Source organism: Aythya fuligula, chromosome 6 (genome assembly GCF_009819795.1).
Source record: "Aythya fuligula isolate bAytFul2 chromosome 6, bAytFul2.pri, whole genome shotgun sequence".
NCBI classification, from domain to species: Eukaryota; Metazoa; Chordata; class Aves; order Anseriformes; family Anatidae; genus Aythya; species Aythya fuligula.
This window is the reverse complement of record NC_045564.1, coordinates 9,218,565-9,239,468: the sequence shown is the minus strand read 5'-3', so window position 1 is coordinate 9,239,468 and position 20,904 is coordinate 9,218,565.

The window sequence follows — 20,904 nt, the reverse complement described above, 5'->3', positions numbered from 1 at the left end:
GCTTCAGCATGGTCCTTAACTGGAAATATAAGTAGCCATGCATTTCCCATCAAAGAGACTGCTGCTGGAAATGTTTCATTGCTGTAATTTTCTGCCTGTAAATGTTGGATTTGCCCCATACCCCTTTTTATTTTAAAAAGTGTTGGTGGTACAAATAGTCTCTCATCCCTGAAGTAAATGTCTCAAGGGCTGGAAGGCAAAGTTAAAAGCCCTTCCAAGATTTGTGAGGGCATCCTCTGTAGCTTGGAAATTGCTCACAGGCAAGGCAGTTTTCACCATGTCCATCAAACTTCATTGAAAATCAAATGCAGAAAGATGCCATAAATGCTACTTAGGGGCAAGGCATGGAAATTAGTGCCTGTGTTTGCTCCTGCTGCTTGTGGGGCTCAGTGGCTATGGGTTTGATGTTCTGGCTCCAGTGGAGAGATGCAGTCCTTCCCTGAGCAAGCAGCACCGCCACCCCCACGAGGTCCCCTCCAGCTCCAGGATTGTGCATTTCTCTGGCGTCCAAAGATGACTCAGTGCTAACACGTGCTGCTATTTGGTCTTATTTATTACTATTATTTGACATCCAAAATAAACAACTCCTGAGGTCCTTCCACCCCTTGCCCTGTGCGGTGCTTTGCACGGGAGTGGTGCTTGTGCTGGGACCGGGCTCCCCACATGAGGACCGATATCCCCCAGGCTCAGCAGGCAATGACAAATCACCTGGCATGGGCAATGCCTTTCAGCCGAGCCCTAACCTGTTTAGTCTAAGGGGCAGAGCGAGCTGAAGGGAAAGACTGGTTGGCAGGTCTGGTTTAAACAGCACAACCCAGCCATCCCCTGTCCTCCTTCACAAATAAATCACAGTTCAAAGGAGCTGGCGTTGCGGCAGCTGGGATATTGCAGCCAGGCAGCAGAAGGCAATATGTGCTTCCAACCCATCCTTCACCCCTCTCAAAACACACAACAAGGAGTGGAAAAGCCAGCACAAGTGGGTCTCAGCCCTGGGTGCACAGAGCAATGACTCGATGGGCAACTGTGGGCATGGGGAAAGGGAGGGGGGCAGGAATGGGAAAAGCCATGGGAGCAGGACTCTGGCTTGCTGGCTCTAATGATGCTAGTCTATGCCAAAGGGCAGCTTGATAGATTTAATTTATTGCTAGTCCTGCCCTACATAATCTCTGAGAAGAGAAGTGCCACTTTTAGTTTGTATATCTTTCACTGACATGTATATTTAGCACTCATTAACCACTTACCTTGGGCTAATAACTCAACTTGTTGTTCCAAACTCTATGTTTCTTTATTTGCATGAGCTCTAAAAGCCAACAAGAACATTTCTGACAGATTAAGTTCAAATTTCTGTGAAGGTTCACTATAGCCTTTTGGTTTATTTGTACAGTATTTTCCATGTTTTTTCAAAGATTAGTCATTATGAAACCATCTCATTGCCTTAAACCTGTAAACAATTCCTACCCATTTCAGCTAAAAGCAAGTTCAGAATGTCAAAAATCAGTTGCTTTTTACAAGGAACATAAAAAAAAAAAAAAAAAAAAAAAAAAAAAACAACTACAACAACAACAATAAGAAGAAGAAGAAGAATAGGTGCTTTTACCAAGCTGACAGCAATTAATGTTGCTGTTTCTGCCCAAATCCTTTACTGCTGTAATGTATAGGTGCTATCATAGTTTTATTCTAGATTAAATGGCCTGATGATTTCTTTTCTATTTAACCTCTGCCAGCACATGAACTCCCAGGGATGACGGGAGCCAAGGCATATAGCTCTTGCATACCTTTAAAAAAAAAATATTTAAGTACATTGCAGTGCTTAAGGACTTGCTTATACCTGAGAGTGAATCTTCAGTGAGATGTAAGCCATGGTGTCAAACCAATGTAGAGAGGATTAGGGCTGTTTCCTGGAAAACCACCTGCAGCAGGAGGGCAGTGGGTTTTGTCGGCACCGGCAGCCAGGGTGGTCATGTTGGGGAATCCCCAATTGTGTGCATGCAAAGCTGCCTCGACGGGATTTCCTGCCTGCACAGGAACAAAAATCAGGGTGACAAGTCAAAGCAAATGCAGACTGAACACCTGGGGTTTTCCCCGTAAGTGCAAACCCAACTTGGCTCACGGCTGAACCCAAACTAGAACCATCAAGTGCAGGAGTTAAATAATATTTTAATGGCTCTGCATCACCCAGATTTGGTGCAAACCCCACGTGATGTCTCCAGGCTCAAAGCTGGTGGCTCCCATTCTGGGTTGTGGAGAACCTGGGGAGGTGCTTGGGCAGGAACCCACTGGGGCTCGGAATTTCTTCCACCTGCCTTAGGGGAGCACTTTGATTTTGGCAGATCGGCAAACTTTTCCAGGAAGTGCTTTGTGGTTGGGTTTGGGTAGTTTGTTTGTTTTTAAGTTATTTTATTTCCGCCATTCAGCTGTAGAAATGAGGGATGGTGCACATGTACAAGGAATCCTCTGCGGAGTGCAGGGAAACAATAAACAGCCCAGGCTGGGTCGGAAATGGAAAACCCAACCCAGAAAACTGAGAAGTGAAGCATTCAGCCTTGGGGAAGGTCTCTCCCTCTGCTGTAGGACACTATGAGCAAAACTGGCACCGGGGATGGGGAAGGATGGAAGCAAAACTCCCTAACCCCTGCAAGAAGGCTGGAGAGGTGTGAAACCCTCGGGCTGCACAACAATCCCTGCCCCCAGGATCCCGGCTGCAGAGAGGGTTTTCAAGTCGTGTAGTGCTAATTTGTGGTTTTGAGGAGAAACTATTGGAAAATAGAGTAGCGGCATGAATCCAAGCCAAACTTGCTAATTTTGGCTGATCTTCCCTTTTCTGAGTTCCAATTACAGTTACATTTTGGGTATTTTTGTTTGAAAACATGGAACTCTGGCATAAGAAAAAAAATGAATTAGATTATGAGGATTTCCGCTGACTACTACGGCCTAATACAACCGAGTTTTGCACAGCACAAGGACAGGATATCTCCACCACCACCACCGCAATTTTTGTTCTGATACTGAATTATATGCTTCATATTGATACTGGGCTGAAGAGGTAAAAATCAAATTAGAGTGTCAGGAACCACAACATTTGAATTTAGACAAATTAAGAATTAGTTTCACATGTAGCATGTTCAAAACCAGCCTCTAAATGAAGTCAGCTGCCTTGTCATAGGAGAAATCCCAGAACATTTAAACTCACTTTACGTTGACATAGGACAGGAAAACACCCCTTCTGATTTTTTTTATTATTATTATTATTATTTATTTTTTGATATGGTTTAATGTGAATGTAATGACTGAAATCCTTGTAAGCACTGAGGCATTTATGAGAGCTGGGGAATTCGTACTCAACCCTTTGGGGGTTTTTTTTGGAGTTAGGTTACTGATTTCTTCACAGACTCAGGAGCAAAGCTTCCTGTGCCCATGCGTGGGCTGGTGGCTGGATGCCCTGGGTGGCCAAGTCGTGGTGGGTATGTGTCCTTGGTGCGGCGCCTCGTGGCAGCCAGCAGGCATGGAGACACGAGCTCCTCTCTGAAAGCACAGCAGCTGAACTCCATGGTTGTTGGACTCAAGGTTAAGTCTGCATCTGCTCATCGAAAACAGATTTAAGATGCAGACGTAGGATGCGCTGAGATGGCAGGAATATCAAATCTGCTCAGGGAAGGGTCATTTTCCATAACACCTGCTTGTTATTGTCTTCTGCTCAGCGTGGAGTCCTTTTACAACCTTGTGTTTGGGAAGCTTGGCTGGGCTGCCAAAAAAAACAGAGGGAATCACTCTTTTATGAGCCGTCCCTTCCTCCCTTTTATGTTGTTAGGAATTTCCCCGTGTGTATCTCTTTCACAAATTCCTTTTAATTATGTTGCATCCAAGCGAACGTAATCCATCCCAGTTTGGCTTCTCTAATATTAGCAAATGGAGCTCTTGGTCTCCTCTTCTCTCTCATTTATTTTTAGGGTTTCCAATACATCAGCCCAGCGGCCTGCAGAAGAAAAACAATCTCGGGCGAGAACCAATTATCACTGCTGCCCGTTCTGGCTGGAAGGAGATGTTTACCTTGAATTCCTCTTAGTTGTGGATTTTTGATTAAGAAGCAGCAACACATCTGCTGAACTCACACATGAGAACCGGGGAGAGGTGTTACTGCATGCAGCTAACACCCACCCTGGGTGAAAGACTGTCTTCACAGCTAGGGCAGCAGAGCCGTAGGTCTATGGGTGAGATAAGGGGTCGATACGGCACTGACTTAAAAGCGTAATGTTGGCATCTCAGCACTGTGTCACTGTGACATCTGAGACTGCAGTAAACACCGAGCCAAGGAAAAAAAGAGCTGGTTGAACACTTTCCAAGGGAGTGATTTATTTATTTATTTATTTTCCCCTGTGGCAAACTCCCCTTTGTCAAAATGAAAACTTTCCAGGAGAAAAATTAGCTTATAAAGATTTTGGTCAAGTCGTTCATTTGTTTGCTTCCAAATGTCTTTTTAATGAAGTCATAGAGCCATATCAGATTTTGTGAAAGTCAGAATGAAATCAAGATGTATCCATTTCACCAATAAATAGGGCTGGAAATGAAGGCAAGAGATTATACAGTCCATTCTCCTGCCTCTACATGGGATCAAGTATTTTCAGGACCCGCATAAAATGCCAAGAAATGTTGATGCTCCTTGTTGATACCATGTTTTTATCCACTTCCCCAAATAGTGATCTGCCTTTTCACACTGCTTTGCTACTGCATATTAAATGCCCTCTGTTGCCTTCTAATTTTAGCCGCCCTGAATCAGAAATACACAATTATAAACATGCACTGGAACATCCCATCTGGCTGCACAGGCTCTTTTGCAAGATGCCTTCCTCCAATTTTCCTCTGGTCCCCAGCCCACGCTCTTGTCATGCTCTGGTCCTGATGCCAGGCCAGATCCTGCCATGACCTTCCTGTGGCCTGTTCCTTACCCCCTTTCTTACTGGGGTTTTACAAGTCAACCCAGGAAGTAATTTATGGCAATGCTGGAGAAAATCTATTATATCTATTAACTGTTTAAACCAGACGCGCACTGTTGCTGCTATTGGATCTGGCCAAAAATGGCAATTTAATGAAATCCAAACATTTTGGGAGAATGTATCTATTTCACCTACAGTTTAAACAGGAAATTATGGAAACATTTCCATCCCATATAGTCAAAATGTTTCCTTCTGACCACTACATTAGTTGTTTTTCTACCACAACTATAGCATGCAGAGCAGTTGATGTTCAGATCTATATCTGATATTTTTCAGTATAAAAATCAAACCAAACAAAACATTTCAGCTTCATTGGTAATTTGCTCCCATTTGTACTTGGAAAAAGAAAGACACATATTCAAATGACTGCTTCCCTCAAGACAAATGCTTTTGAGAGAGCTTTTTCCTAACTTTAATGTTCAAAAGTGTCAAGGAAATCTGAGTCATTTGCCTGCTTTGAATCATACGGAATAAATGGGCTTCTCAATCCCCTGGGCTGTTTCAAAATCTCAGCCAGAGGCCTCTATTAATAACCCAGCTAACTCTTGTATGGCACTTTCTTGTTCCTGCTGTACAGATGGGAAAACAGCATGGCAGTGATCCTCCAAGGTCACCCAACAGCAGGGCTATGGCCAGGGCTCAGTCCTCCCGCTACCCATTGATGTCCTCCTTGAACTGATTAAAATGCATCATCCTCTTACACAAAAGCTTTTCTGCTAAGGCTCACCAGAAAAAAAAAGAAAAAGAAAAAAAAAGGGTGGGGTGGGGGGACTTTCTTATGGAAATTTTCATGTGACACCTCCTCCTTCCAGTTTAGAAACGTCTTTCTTGGAAAACTCTGTTTTTCCTGTTGGACATTAGGAAGAATTTCTTCATGGAGATTGGGGCAAAGCATTGGAAGGAGCTGCCCAGGTGGAGACCCATCTATGGAGGCATCTAAGAGCTGTGTGGATGTGGCACTGAGTGACGCGGTCTAGTGATGGGACTCTGTGGGTCAGTCTGACAGATTTAGTGATCCAGAAGGTCTTCTCCAACCAAAATGATTCCACAATTGCAAGCAATGCCCTAAGGCACCACTTATGTGAGCTCTGCTGCATGCTGGAGCAGCTGGTAAAGTGCCAGGGCACCCGGTACATTTGGGAAGCATTGCCCAAAAGAGCCAGGACAGGATAACCTGGCTTGGTCACCAAGAGCTGCAAATGCAGCAGTGTCTGCAGGCTCAGGATGTGGCTCGCTGGTGGACAGTGGCCAGAGTTAACTTCTCGAGGGATATCCCTGATGTACAAGCAGAACTACACATGCAGCTGCAGTTTTTGTCAGGCAGGGAGCAGCTCTCTGCCTGAGAATCAACAAAAACATGAGCCAAAGCTACGCGACTTATTTGAACGCTGGCAGCCCAGGCTAATGCTAACTGTGCCAAGTGAGAGCTAGTAAAATCTTCAGGTTACACCCCATTATCATGTGTTGTTGCAAGTGCCATGGCATGTTCTCCAAAACTTCGTGTTTTGAGAATGACAAAGTCCAATGAAGTCATCCTTTTAAACTCCCCTGCCTGCGAGGCCTTGTGCATTAGCCTTCACAGATCCAAGCCCCTAAGTCTCAGAGGGATAAAGAGGAAAACAATATCCTTATCCCTGAGAAACACAAAGAGCTCCAACCCCCTTTCTGATCCATCTATCACCACGAGGAGATTCAGGTCTGGTTTCTCTCTGCTGGCTGTTGGAAGAGGCAAGTGCTCGGCCCTTCCTGCGGCATGGTGGGGAGTGCCACTTGGCTGATAGGGAAAACGGGAGGGAGACCACTCTGGGGGATTTCTGTTACTGCTTTTTTAGCAGCTGCACTTGGAAAGCTGCTTTGGGTGTGCTGTGTTGGAACAAGCAGCCGGGGTGGCAAACAGGGACAGCTTGTCACTGATGTGACCATGCCCTCTGAAAAAGATGGGTCTCTCTGACCCCATCAGTGGGGACATCCTCACTTTATCTCCACTGCTGACAAGTCTCCGGGTGGCCACAAAATGGCCCTGTTTCTTGAGAATAAGATAGCCAAACAAGATCTTAGGAAACCAGACATTTTTTTTTTTCTGTAGGAATACATGTACTCCCCTAATAGATAGATAGATAGATAGATAGATAAAGTAGATAAATAGAGCTCAAAGCAGCATTTTTTTTTCTGGATTTTCTCCCATGTCCTTTACCAGAAACATGAGCCTGAGCTGGGACTTGAAGAGATGAGGGTCCTTTTCCACTGTCAGAGTTTTTAGGGATCTTAAAATGGGTGCCTAGGGGGGTGGGACTACTTCTGGTGTGGTATGAGGCTATTTAATGTGTAGACTGCTTTCTGCAATTAGTACTGAGCAGGCACCCTGGTAGCTAGGCTGGTAGCTAGTGAGGTTTTGTCTGCCATGGATGGAAAAGCTTGATCTTTTCTACAGTAACTGCTGTTCATGGAGCAGTCTTTTCCAGAGAGCATGCAGGATTTCTGTCTCTCATGTTAGGGAGGTACAATAGAGAGGAGAATGCTTTTTCTGTGTTTTAGAGGGTTAGACCCGAGTGACTGACAGGTCAGGTGCTGACCTGAGCTTGGTTTCACAGAGGCAGAGGGTCAGATGGAAACAGGTGGCAATTAGAATGGGTACATCACGTTACATCCGTGGCGGACACCCAGGGATGCTCAGGGGGCTGTGAATCATCCCAGCGTACCATATTTCCCTCACCAAAAGCAGTCCTCTTTTCTCTGCTACTCTGGCAGCTAAGCCAGGCTCATCATATGGGTATAGTCCCACAGGGAAGGCTTCTTCCATGGTAGGAACAGAGCTTCATTTTAAACTCCACCAAACTGAGATTATCTGCATAGCAAATGTGCTCGTATACCAGGATAAAAGCAGCCACATGGGAATTTACAGCAAGATATCCAAATGACTGAGAACTCCTGTCCTAAATCCATTTAAATGGTCTCTACAGACAAATACACAGCGTAGGGATGATATCCTATGCATGCTATTGTACGCTGAATGAGGCCATCTGTATTTGGAAAACATTGTCTTCTGGTTCCTCTTCCTGTTGCTGGTTGCTTACATCTTTTTAAATAACAGTAATTTCCTACTTGGCAGCCTGTAGCCCTACTGGACCAATGTATGATTCTTGCAGTGTGGCCATCAACTGATCTAGATCTAGATCTTGATCTCCTCAAGGCTGTGGGTATGACATCTGTCCCAGCAGGCCACAAGTCTGTGGGTTTTGGCTCTTTGCACCATATTTTGCCATTCTGTATCATTTCACAACGAGGGGATTGGGAGCATCAGGGCCATTGCTCAGGTTGAATATCGCTCTGGTTTAATGGTCACCTTGGTGTCCCAGGGCAAGGACACACAGGACGAAAGCCCTGCAAGGACTTCGCAGTGAAATCCCCTATACCTCGTGTTCCTGGGAGCTACGATGTCTGTCCTAGCTTACCAGCTCAGCAGGTAAGCAGGACTATGGAAATTATGGTGGGAAATGTAGTCTAGAGGAAACCCAGCCAGAAAAACTTCTCATGAATAGCAGCACAGCAAAATTGTTGCAGATTCTGGATAATGCTATACTGACGAAATTTAACATCTCGGCTCAACTTCACAAACTTAGGCTTTCATCCTAAGGAAGCCAAACTGAAATTAAATATTGTTTGGCTTGTTGGCTTTTTTGTTGTTTGCTCCCAAGGAAAGAAGGAACTCTCTGAAACAGTTCCCTGCAGAAAATTCCAAGTTCGCAGAAATTGCATTTCCCTGCCCGAAAGAGCTATTTCGGTGAGAACTCCCAGTCAGCTCCAAAGCTCAGTTATTTAGGGGCGAGCTTATGTGGAGATGTCAGCAGTGTAGCCAACTATTAGCTGTTAGCTGCAGAATTTGATCTCTTACATATTTCTCTTTAATAGAAACAGAGCCATTGACAGACTCAGTGGTTATTTGTGTTTCAGATAACTCCCTCCCTGCCCTCAGCTTGGGGAAACCATCATAATTTCCTTATGCCCAAGGAACGATTTATTTAAAGCAATAGTCTCTCTATCTAATAACTACCATAAACAACATGTTGAGATGTCAGAAAGCCCATGGCTGGAGAAAACCTATTTCCTCTGGGAGGAAGCTGTCCCAGAGGGCATCAGCTGGAGAAGGAGCAATGACTTAGGGGCTTGGTACATGTCCCTCTGCTCCTCTGGGTGCTCATCTGCTTTTGGTTGTTCCTTGTCCAGAGAGGACCAGCACCTCTCGTGTCCCTCCTGGGGACAGAGCTCTGCCCTCTTGGGTGTGACCCAGAAGCCCACAGGGGAAGTGGAGACACCTGGTGATGCTGGCATGTGCTTAACAGAGCCAGCAGCTGTGGCCAGGCCTGTAATTTCCCGCAGATCAAAGGCATGGTTGAAAGCAGCTATTTAGCACCGAGACGGAGCATTTCGGTGTGCGTTTCCTGGGCCAAACCCATTTCTTTCCAAGGAAGAGATGTGCTGACCTGACATATCTCCTAGGGCATCTCCAGATGCTGGGTGAGTGCCATTCCCTGCTGATGACTCCTCCCTGCTCCATGGCTCCTGACATGAGCTCCACGTCACCATCTCCCTTCTCATGGTCCTCAGCTCAAGACAGCCCTGGTTAAAACTACTCCTGATATAAAATCTTGGGGCTTTTTTTTTACTTTTTTTTTTTTTTTTTTTGACTCTGCATGTGGAAGGCAGCTGTCAATTAGCAGCTGAAAAAAAAAATAGCCTGCAGTGCTAATGAGAGCAAACCTAATAGAGACCTCTTCCAAATTGTTCCCATCCATTTTTCAGGGCTTTTAATTGCTGTCATATTAGGAGGATGCCAGAAGGAAAACACGAGGGAAAAGCCCCATTCAGAGGTAGATTCCTCTCTGCCAGGACTGGCTCAGAGGCAGCCTCCTTCCCTGAATTTCATTTACAGGAGCTTCTCAAGTCTTCTCCAAAGTTACATTTAGGCCTGGGCCCCAGCCAGCTCCTATAATATTTCCCCTGCAGCGAGGATGGGAATGGGGGCCCTTCATTTTACACCAACCTCCACAGCCGTACCAAAGGCTGGGGACGGATGCCATCTCCCACTGTGCTGCATTTTGTCTCTGTGTTTTGGAAAGGATGTAGTTGAAAGGGGGATTATTATCTACGGAAACAGCAACAGCGAGATACTCGATATTTCTAAATTCTTACCCAGTAAAGGCTTCCTAATTATTATGCTGGTAAGGCTAGGTGTGCTGGCCCCACAGTGCTAGGCACTGCGGACAGTGAGCAGGCTGATTAAAACACGAGAAATACAGGGATTATTAGAGAGGGCAGCCACAAGACCATGCACCACGGCCGCCCCGGCTCGGGGAGCTTCCTGCTGCCTGCGGCTGATAAGGAGGCCCCGAGCCCACAGATTCACCCCACTGCCAGTGCCAGGAGGGGACAGGAAGGGAGGGGATGCAGTTTCCTGATGCTCCAGAGCCAGCTGGGATTGAGTTACGTTATTAATTACTGGTTGTTATTACTGGGTTTAATCCGTGGGTCTGTGCACGCTGATGCTGGGGGATGAAATCCCAGCACAGTGCACACTGGGGATGTCCCTTTGCAGGAACGTGGGGAGAAGCAGAGAGGGACACAGCTGCTCACATCAGCTGTGGGGGTGTTGGGATGGTGCTGGTGGCCAGGACGTGGTGAGGGGGCTCCTAAGATGTTACAGCCCTTGGGGCAAAGGGGCTACACATCCCTTTGAGGTCCTCCTAGCCAAAAAAGCCTCTCCTCCCCGTGATGCTCGGTCCTTCCTGCATCTCACCAGCATGGCCTAAGTAGGGGCTAATGCACCAAGAGTGCCTTTATGACCTCAGGATAGTAGCAGCACAGCAAAATAAACTTTCCCCAGCTGCACCCGCCTGGAAACCAGCCTGCTCAGGAGTGCAACATCCCGGCTGAAACTCCCGCAGCACACTGGGGGTTGTTCCATCCACCAGTCCGCGCGAGATGAAGCCCGTTTCCCCCCCAGATTCCTGGAATACCAAATGCCGGGGAGGACCCGGAGCATTCCCCCAGGTCCACGCTCCATCTGTCCCGGACTGAGCTCACCCAGACCATCTGCGAGGTCACGATCCGCAGCGCTGCCGACAGCGCACGTGTGTGCACGCGGGGTGACGATGGGGCCGGAGAGGTCCGAGCCAGCCATCTGTTCCATTAAACGCCACGTGTGCTCACTGTTTTTAACAGGGAACTGAGCAAAACAACCCCTCGTGAGGTAACAGTTTGCAAAGTCCTCAAAAATCATCCTGGGCAGAAAGGTAAAGGGGGCAGAAAGCTGGTGCTGCGCAGCGAGGGAGACTCGGACATGCACACCGGGGTTGTTCACAGCTTTTCAGCGCCACAGGGAGGACACAGCCCTGGCTGAGAGGGCAAGCTGCAGGAGGGCTCTGCTTTATTCATGCTCAATATGTGCCAAGGAGAAGCAGGGGACACAAATCCAGGAGCTGGGCAGGTTCAGGAAGGCAGCACTCAGAGAGACCTTAGGAGACATCCAAGAGCAGAGCCAGGTTTCAGGTACAGAATGATTTATATATTTATTTATTTATTTGCATATGGTTTTGTTTTTTTTCTTAGCAGCAGTGGTTCCATTTTTCTGCTTGGCCACCTGCTCTAAGGACAGCCGCCTGAGGTCTCACACCTGTGTGTGGTTAGCGTTTAAAGCAGACCTAGGTTAAAAGTGGACTCCTCCACAAACCAGAGGAGGGGAAATATCTTCCCTTGGTGCTAGCAAGCAGCAGGACAGACCTTGGGGCAGCAGGACAGGGTCTGCGGACACCAAGTTGTCACTCCATCGCCAGCTGCTCTTCATCCAGACCCTGTTTTCCCTAAGCCCTTCATTCTCATGGATGTTACTAGGTGGCAGAAACCCTGTGCTTGCTGACATCCAAGCCTTGTCTTGGCTGCAAGAGGAGCTGATTTCTCCCACCGCCTACCAGGTGGACGCAGCACGATGTGGCAGCCCTTCCTGTGACAGCTTTTCCATGCTGGAAGGCTGTTATCATGCCCCTCTGCCTTGCTATCCCGGGCTAGACTAAACACAGCCAACTGCCTCATCCATCCCTCATAGCTCATGGCTTCTCAGCCTCTTGTCACTCTTGCTGGCTGTCTCTGGATTGTCTCCAAGTTGCCTCCGTCTTTCTTGCTGTCAGCCCTATTAAATTTGGGTGCCTGCATCACGGTGGGGCTCAGCACCACCGCCAGGCGTGGGCTAAGACATGACAACTCTGGCAACGCCAAGTGAGGAGCAGAAATGCAGCGAGCCCTCCAGGTTTATGTCAGCGAAGCAGAACAACAAGAAGTGATTGCTTCCAAGAAACCTCCCTGAAACCTGCGATCCAAAATACTTTCCATGCCTCTGTTGCTCAACAGCATGCCAGCATTCTCCAGGGGAAGTGGTTTTCTTTCCATGGAGTGCAGCGCTTTCACAGCACTCCTCGGGAAAGGGAGAGGTACTGGTGACAGCAGGGTTTTGGGGCCATTCACTAATGGGATGGGGTCTCCATTTCCTCCCGTCCTATCCCGGGTGCCCCTTGGTCAGGAGGTAGGGATGGTGACACTGATGTTGTCCTGTTGTTCCCCACAGGAGACCGCTCCTGAGAGCTATGAGTCCTTCTGGGGACGTGTTAGGGTTACTTCATCTCCCTGCACTTCCCCAGGCCTCCAGGCAAAGGGCTGGCTCACTCTCTGAGCTGTGCTGAAATGGTTGATGTCTGTCACAGCTTTGTTGCTTCTCCTTTTTCAGATTTTGGTCAAAAAGCAGTGAAAGCCCCCAAAATGCAAAAGATGAAGGTTCGGGCTCGCCTCCTCTGTGGGTACAAATTGACCCAAGCTCGTTGACTTCAACAGAGCTGCTGGCCTGTTGGCGGAGGCACTTTTATAATCAGCTCTATAAATAAAGGGTCAGGGAAAAATGATGAATGAGACCTGGAGTTATCTATCCAGCCAGGGTGGATTACTCACAGGCACTGTGCATAACTGATCTTGAAAATAAATTCCAGCTAAATACTTTAAAAACTTTAAGGAGGGGGGGAGTGGAGGTGAAACGAGCTGAGCTTCAGGCAGCCCTTAAAATTAACTCTTGCAACCTCCATCCAGCAGCAGAAGAGGAGAAATCTGTCCCGTGTGTCCCTTCACAAAGAGCAGGCTGTGGTGGGTGAAAAGTCAGCAGTTGACCTCTGCTTATTGACACCTGCTTGGGCTTCCAAGGGCAAATTCAGTCCCTGTCACATTTTCAGGGCATTTTCCAGCCAGCTCCACTTGGAGAGACGTTAGGGCAGACACAAGGGCTACGAAAATCCAGCTCCAGAGATGTGCTTCATCAGGACAAAGCTGAACTTAATTAGGGCTGCCTTGAAGGTTTTCTCTGCAAAGCTCCCCTCATGCAAAACAGAGCTTGAGTCGAAGAGGGAAGATTATTAGGGATTTTAGAAACAGGGTGGATGCTGTCATCGAAAACCCATTCTTCAAACAAATGCTCCTTTGGGGGCTTTGAAGTGATTCAGTTATTTATTCATTTGACTGTCAATGAAACATTTTTACAGAAAACTGCTCTAGCAATGGAGCCTTTCCAGGCGTGGTGGGGTGATGGATTGCTGTTCTGTATGAAAATCAGTTAAAATTTCTCAGCCTTCCATTCAAACAGGAGACTTCTATCACTGGCACAGCAGTTGATCAATTCACCATCATGCTTTAAACTCAACAACCTCCAGTAACCTAATAAAGATATATTTAAAATGTATATGACCGGTTATATGTAATTTAACAAATGTATTCCTCCTGCTCCTTAGCCTGACTTTACACAGAAGACATTTTAACAGCTTGAGTGATGTTGCTTTTATGATGCGCGAGTCATTTTACCAAACAGCATGATAAAAGTTTGCTCAGGCAGGAATTTCATTAACTTCAGGGTCCTTGTTGCACTTAGCGGCATTGCTCTTGGCATGCAAGAATAATGGGTTCCAGGGCCTGGAATCTCCATTATTTTCCATCCACTTTATTTAAAAACCATTGGACGGATTATAAAAGGCTGCTAAACAATGAACATGCTGTTGTTGCTTATTGCTTGTTGCTGTGCCCAGATGTTTGGTGTTGCAGGGTTCCCTAAGAACACTTTGGGGTGCCACAGAAGGAAAGGCATTCGGTAGAACAATTCCTAATTGTTATGATTTATTTATTTTTTTGGCCCTCTCCCGCTGAAATGTGGCTGCACCTCTTCCCTTCCAGCCATGCACACAATGTGTGAGGGGGGCAGAGGGCTGTGATGGGGTCTGGGGGTGCAGGATCACCAGCCCTACGCCTCCCCAGCCTGCATTAAGGTCGGTACCATACAAAGTGACCACGTGCATGGTGCCCACCTGCTTTTTTAAAAAAAAAACTTTCAGGAGATGGAAACTGAACTCTGGACTCCCTTGGGCACCTTGAAATATATATTTATGGGCGAGGGATGAATAGTGCCTTGTAGTGGCCGTGTTGTCAGAGCCCACAAGCTGGCTCTGCTCCGCTTGCCAGCCTTTTTATGGGTCCCTGCTCCATGGTTAGTGTAAATTAGAGAAGACTCCAAAATAAATAGCCTCCTTCTGTGCTCGTGAGCAGGTCATGCACGTGGGGAATGCCACGTACTGTAAATAAATGGCTAATAAAAGCACAGTGTTCTTGCAGAATAAATAGCTCCGTGGCTTAAATTAAATAGTTACGTCCATAGCCAGTGAAATATGGAGATGCTGGGTCTGTCCCAAAATACCTTCCTGGGGAGTGGGCTCTGAAAAATTTGGGAATTAAGGTATAAATTATTAAGGCTAAAACACATCAGTGTGGCAAAACACGGGCTAACACAGGGAAAGCCACTCGCCGTAACAGTGACATTCAAAGAAGCGGGGAAAGTAGCGATTTAGTAATAATTTGCTAAAATTATATATATTTTTTTGCATTCAGCTTTCGCTGACAGGCTTTTCAAGATCATTAAATAAATGTCACAGGAACTCTGGAGGTGGCGAGTAATCAGAGCAACTGGGAGAGCTGAAACGGCTGCAAGGGCAAAGAAAATATTTTGCAAAGGAAACATTGCTGAACTCTTCCACGGAAGACAAAGGAGGTGAAAAAGGAGAAACTTTCTGTTTCATTTTGAATGGATATTTTTCCGCTCATGTTGCTTTCCGGACGACAAAAAAATGTCAGCAGAAATGCTTTCATCAAAAGGTAATTCTGCTCGAAATGTCTGGTGGGTGAAGAGAGGCTTTCATCTCTCGGCTCTCCCCGCTGACGGCCGGGACAAGTCACCTTTTCCAGCAGGGGAGCTGGGATGGAGCAAGCTGTTTTTTTCAGGGACACCGGCATCGAGCTGTCCTTGAGGTCAGGCCTTTTTTGCCGGGCACATGCGGTGCTCTGTGCCAGCTCACAGGCAGAAGTATAAGTGGAATTTAGGGAGCTTGTTTATTGGCCTCCCGCTCCAGCCCTTAGTCTGGAAACCATTTGGGGAAAATTGATCGAATGATTATGTTATGAGTTGTGCTCTTGCCGTTGTTATTGTCATAAACACTTACAGTTCCTCATTTATGGAGTATGCATGTCTCTCTCTCTTTTTTTTTTTTTTTCTTTTAGCCCAGGAATTATTTAAATGCTGGATGATACTGCTTCAGCCTTTCTCACAGCCACCTTCCCTTTATCGATTATTCTATTCCTTTCAAACCGAACGGCACAGCCTGTGCTAGAAGCCCATCTCCCCACACTGCTCTCATGTTATTGACGTAAAAATGGCTGTTTCCAGCCAGAAGCAGAGCACAGACCCGGGGACAGTGTTCCCCAAACCCCACAGAAACATCCTCCCATCAGGCTGATTGAGGAATTAAGAAGAAGTCACAAAACCCCCTGTGAGAGAATTAAATCGGAGCGGACAATGGCGATGCTAATTGCCTGGCAAGCTTTTACTCAGCACTCAGAGGATTTTTTTTTCCAGCTGGCTATGTCCAGCCTTATCCCTCCCGGCACGGAGGCAGGTTTACAATGGGATTACGCTGGCTGTGGCCCTCTGCCCCTTTGCCAAATGGCTCCTTTTGGATGTCCCCCAGCACCAGAGGGCTCACGTGTGTCTAGCACTGGGAAACCCACCCTTAAGGACCTACATTTAACCTCCTCTTTAATACCTTTTTGCCTCGTGCACCTCCTCTGATGATGCTTAGTCCCTTGGGAAATGCCCAGAGATGCTACGTGTTGACTTGGTCAGGGTCCACTCAATTTGGTTTTGGCATATATGGTGCCACAAGGAAAATCCTGGTAAAAAATAACATTTTGAGATGCCAAGAGGAGGTGAAGTGCTGCAGGAGCATCTTTGCCATGCCCCCAGCCTCTGCTCCTGATGCCCATTCCCTGTCACATGATGCTACCACCCAGAACCCCTCTGCTCTTCACTATAGCCTTCTCCTTTCACTCTCCTCCAACTTCTCTTTCCTAAAAATTCATTTTACATAAACTCCCCATCTCACCCAGCACCAGCCAGCTGGCCTGGCCTTCCTGGGAGAAATTAATGAGGGATAAAACCCAACCGTGCTGCAGATAAAGGCTTATCCAAAGCCTTTCCAGCTTCATGATTGCCTTAGACCCCAGTGGAGGGTACTGGGGGGAGCGAGGAGAAATATCAGGATTCCTTTATGGGGAGCAGGGGACCACGGGGCATCATGTGGGTTGGGGGTGGATGGGCTCCATCCTCGCCAGGTCACCACATCCCGACTCCGTGCACAGGGCACGGGGAGGCTTTGGCAGCGGGCAAACCCCCTGCAGTTGATGGAAGACTTGCTTTGCAGTTAAACAAAGCCTCTCCCGGAGCCTGCTTGCCCTCCCCAAGGAACAAAATATTTATACAAATGTATCAGGCTTGTTATAAAACCCAAACTTCTCTAATGAAAAACTTTTGCTGGGAGAAGCAAACTCCCCGGCTTTGCGGTGAGGGATCCCAGGCAGGCATTTCGCCGGGCGACCGCAGGGAAAGGCACTGCGGATCTGTTTCCACCTGCTGCTTCCTCAGGGAGCAAAAATAATCCCCTTGCTCTCGGATCCTGCCACCACCTCTAACTGAGCTCATCGCTGCCCGCCGGCACTCGCTGCTTTGCAGTGACAGCTCTGGCGTGGGCTTTGACCGCACAGAGAGCCCACTGTAAACAGAGAAATTCGGGCCAAAACTAGGCTGATGAACAGCCTCCATGTGTAAAAACCTGTCATTTTCCGTGAGTGTTTGCAAACGGAAGGGTCTTCATCTTTCCTCCCTGGTTTCTATTTCTTCTGTTGTTTTTTTCCATGAAATAAAAGGATGGGGAAAAGAGAACATTTGTTGTTTTGGTTTGCCTGATGGAGTTAGATTTCTTTCCCTGAGATTTTTTTTTTTTTCTCCTCTCACTTTGTATCCACCTCGCTTCCTTTTCAGAACCGCCTTATTCCAGCATTTATGGAAACTATGTGGCAGAAGATCAGAAGGTTTTTTTTTGCCCTGTTCTTGTTTTAAGAGGTACTTCCCCTGCAGTCATGCCTACAAAGACATGTGGAAATTTGGGATGGAAAGGACATGTTGTGTTGTCTTTTCTGCTCCTGCCAAGGCAAGATTACCTGTGTGGTAGATCTTCCCAGGAAAGGAAGCTTTGGTTTTAGCTTTACCTTTATCTGCTTCTGGTGCCCCTGTGCTTGCATCCCTGTAAAATGACCTGAGAACATCCCCTTGCTACATGCATGCACCAAACCCAGTAAAATCCACCTGAAATCATAAAGGTTAAGCATTTTAAGCCCCAGTTTAAAGCCTCTGTGTTTGCCTGAACAGAGTGCTTCCACACTGCTCACCCTCCAGGGCTGAGCACACTTCAGCTGCATTAGCAAGGGCAGAAATCTGTTCAGCTGCATGCAACCAGCACAGCATAAAGACTTTTGCTGATGCCGGCTGGGATCCTGCTTTGGCAGCTCCTTGTCTGTTTTTTTTTTCATGTGCACACAGTGCAAAGGCTTGGAGGGAAATGCTGACATTGAGGACAGGCAGCAAACTGCTTGGTGCAGCAGAGCATCATCACCTCGCTCATGTTCCCCCTGTTGGGGGGATGCTCATGGGGACCCCTGCATGGCGAGCACACCTGGATGGAGAGGCCAGCTGTTAACAGAGGACAAAGGACCCATTGCAGAGTGGGTTTGGAGTAACTGGGACCAAACCCTGGCAGCTCATTGCAAGCATCAAGGCCACCCCTGTACCAGCAGCGATGGGTGAGGTGCCCGAACACGGCGCACGGGCACAGGCAGGTGGCTGGGGCTTGGGAAGGAGCCGTAACGAGGCATCACAGACACAAGGTCTTCTTTGTTAGGATGTCATGGAGAGGGAGACAGAAGAAGGAGAAGAGCGTCTGCGTGAGAGGCTTGAGCACAGCTGCCTGGACTCCTTACCCCCCGCAGATCAAAGCCCGCCTTTCTAATTGCGCCTGTTATTACGCTCACCCAAACGCTCTCCCAGAGTCCCGGAGGCTTTGCAGGGGGAACAGGTGTTTGCAACACGCATGCGATTACAGGAGATTAGCGGGTTTAAAAGCCTGCCCTGGGAGACACGGTCATGCATCACGCTCCCGTCACGACGGCCAGGAGGTTTGCTGGCACGGGGTCGGGGACAATGCCATGGGGCAGCCTTGGGCAGAGGCATGTCCTCACCCCATTCCCCAAAATGTTCCCATGCTGGGCAAAGGATGCCCCTTCTATTCCCCCAAATTTCCCCCCAAACACCCTGTGCTGGACTTGGGATTTCCCCTTCTCCATACCCCCAAATCTAGGGGATTTCTGGGATTTCCAATCAAGAGAGCTGTGTGGTGGAAGATGCAGTGAGGAGAAGCGATATTCTGTTGATCAAAGTTATCCAGGGTCTTCACTGCAGAGGATTAAAATATGCAGAGAACAAAAACCGCTGGCCGAGGAGCTGGGGCTGTTTGGGAGGGGACAGAAACTTGGCCAAGGATCCTGTGGAATGAAGCAAAAACAGGAAAATGCATAGACGTGCCTCGAAAGTCATGAAAACAAAGTTTAGGTTAAATACACAGAGGGTCTCCTTTCCCCTTCGCAGGTTAAGAAAGGGCAGCCCGTGCCTCCAGAGCTGCTGGCAGAACTGGCCACCCCTGCTAATTCCCTGCTTGATCCAGGCAGGTTGCTTTGCCATGGCCCTATATGAATGGTGGGAGGAAGGGGACAAGGTCCCCTTCGTGTCCTTCCCTGCACATTGCTCTAAGTGAAATACGGTGCCTGAGCAGCGCTGTAAACACCTGCGTATAAAGTGCCACCTAACACAGAACAGCACATTAAATTTGCAGGATCCACTTTATTCGGAAAGCCAACAGAGCACAGGCAGCACTCAACGTTGCATTAAACTGTCCTGTGGTAATAAAAAGCAAGCAAGGCATTTCCAGCAAACAGAGTTTTCAGGCTGGAGTTGAAAGAACAAGGATGAGGTGGGGAAAATACCAATCCCCTAGAGAGCTTTTGGTTTATTGGAGTTGAAAATGATGCCCTATAAAAACAAACAAACAAAAATAAAATAAAAAAAAAATGGAGGGGAGAATTAATAGATTGGAAAAATAACTTGGACTTTCTTAGTGATGCCCCCAGCCCGCTGCTCTTTGTGGGATGCTCCAAATGCCCCAACACCGGAGCAAGCATGCAGGGCATCCCCATGTCAGGGCGTTCCCAAACCATCCCTGAGCTGTTTGGGTTGGCTGCTGGTGCTTCGTGAATATCACAAGGGGGGACCTGGTCGCAGGCTGCAACCTCACGTCGAGCACTCGGAAAAGGGCTCGGTGTAGGAAATGGGCTCCTCCGGCACGCCAGCCGCTCTCCGCTTCCTTTCCGCTGCGCACAGCTCGTAAAAACGAGGCGTTTGTCCACTCTGATTGCAGGGGCTGGTGTAAAACAGGCTTTGATGTAATGGGAGGAAATAATGTATTTAGGTACAGCCTTTAGTCCGGTCGGACGCAGCTCATATAAATCAGGGTACTGAGGAGATGGGGAAGGGTGTGGAGAAGTTAAACTTGACCCTTTACCGCCGTTTTCTTTAACTTTCACATTAAATTAACTTTCCTATTGTTCCGTATCAGTGTGCTGAATCTTATTTTCCCCATAATGATTCTTTTGTTCCCCTGAAAAGCTTTTGAACGAGATGAGAAAGGGAAACCTTTTGTAATCATCACTGCAGAGCGTGCCTTCAGATCCCAGTCAGCTCACGAAAGCAGCTGGGGAAATACAGCCCTGCCCCAACACCCCTGGTAATCTTTCTTGGAAATGGCTTGGTGTGACTCTGAGAACAAAGAACCGCTCCTTGGGACAGCTCGGCCCTGCAGAACTAGGACCCATTTTGGCTGCTGCATTAAAATTCATACGGGGCATAAATGAGTTTCTGAGATGTTCGTGCCATCACCGCCATAAGGAGCTGAATAAAAATCACATTAAATATACTTTACACTTCCGCAACAGCTGGAAGCCAAGACTTAAAGTGCTTTTCAATCCCACGGGCCAAAGGCAAAACCAGGATCCTTTCAGTACAAGGAGTTTTCCCATTAATTTAACCTGGCCAGATTTGCTGCGGGACAGATTCTCCTACGTGCTTGTCTATGTTCCCAGGCTGGGCTTTTATTTTGGTGCTTAAATTGAAGAGAAGCTCCCAAATAGAACAAATGACCCTGTGACGGCCAGGATGCCGGGTTGACCCACCTCGGTCACTGTCTGGAGGTGCAGGATGGTGCTCATAAAGCCATCAGTGGGGATGGGACAGGACAGAGGGGTTGGGAAGGACACAAGTGCACTTCAGGAGCGGGGAATTTGTGGATGGATCCTGCAGGACGGGACTGGAAGGTTTGGGAAGAGGTGGTCAATGCGCTGACCA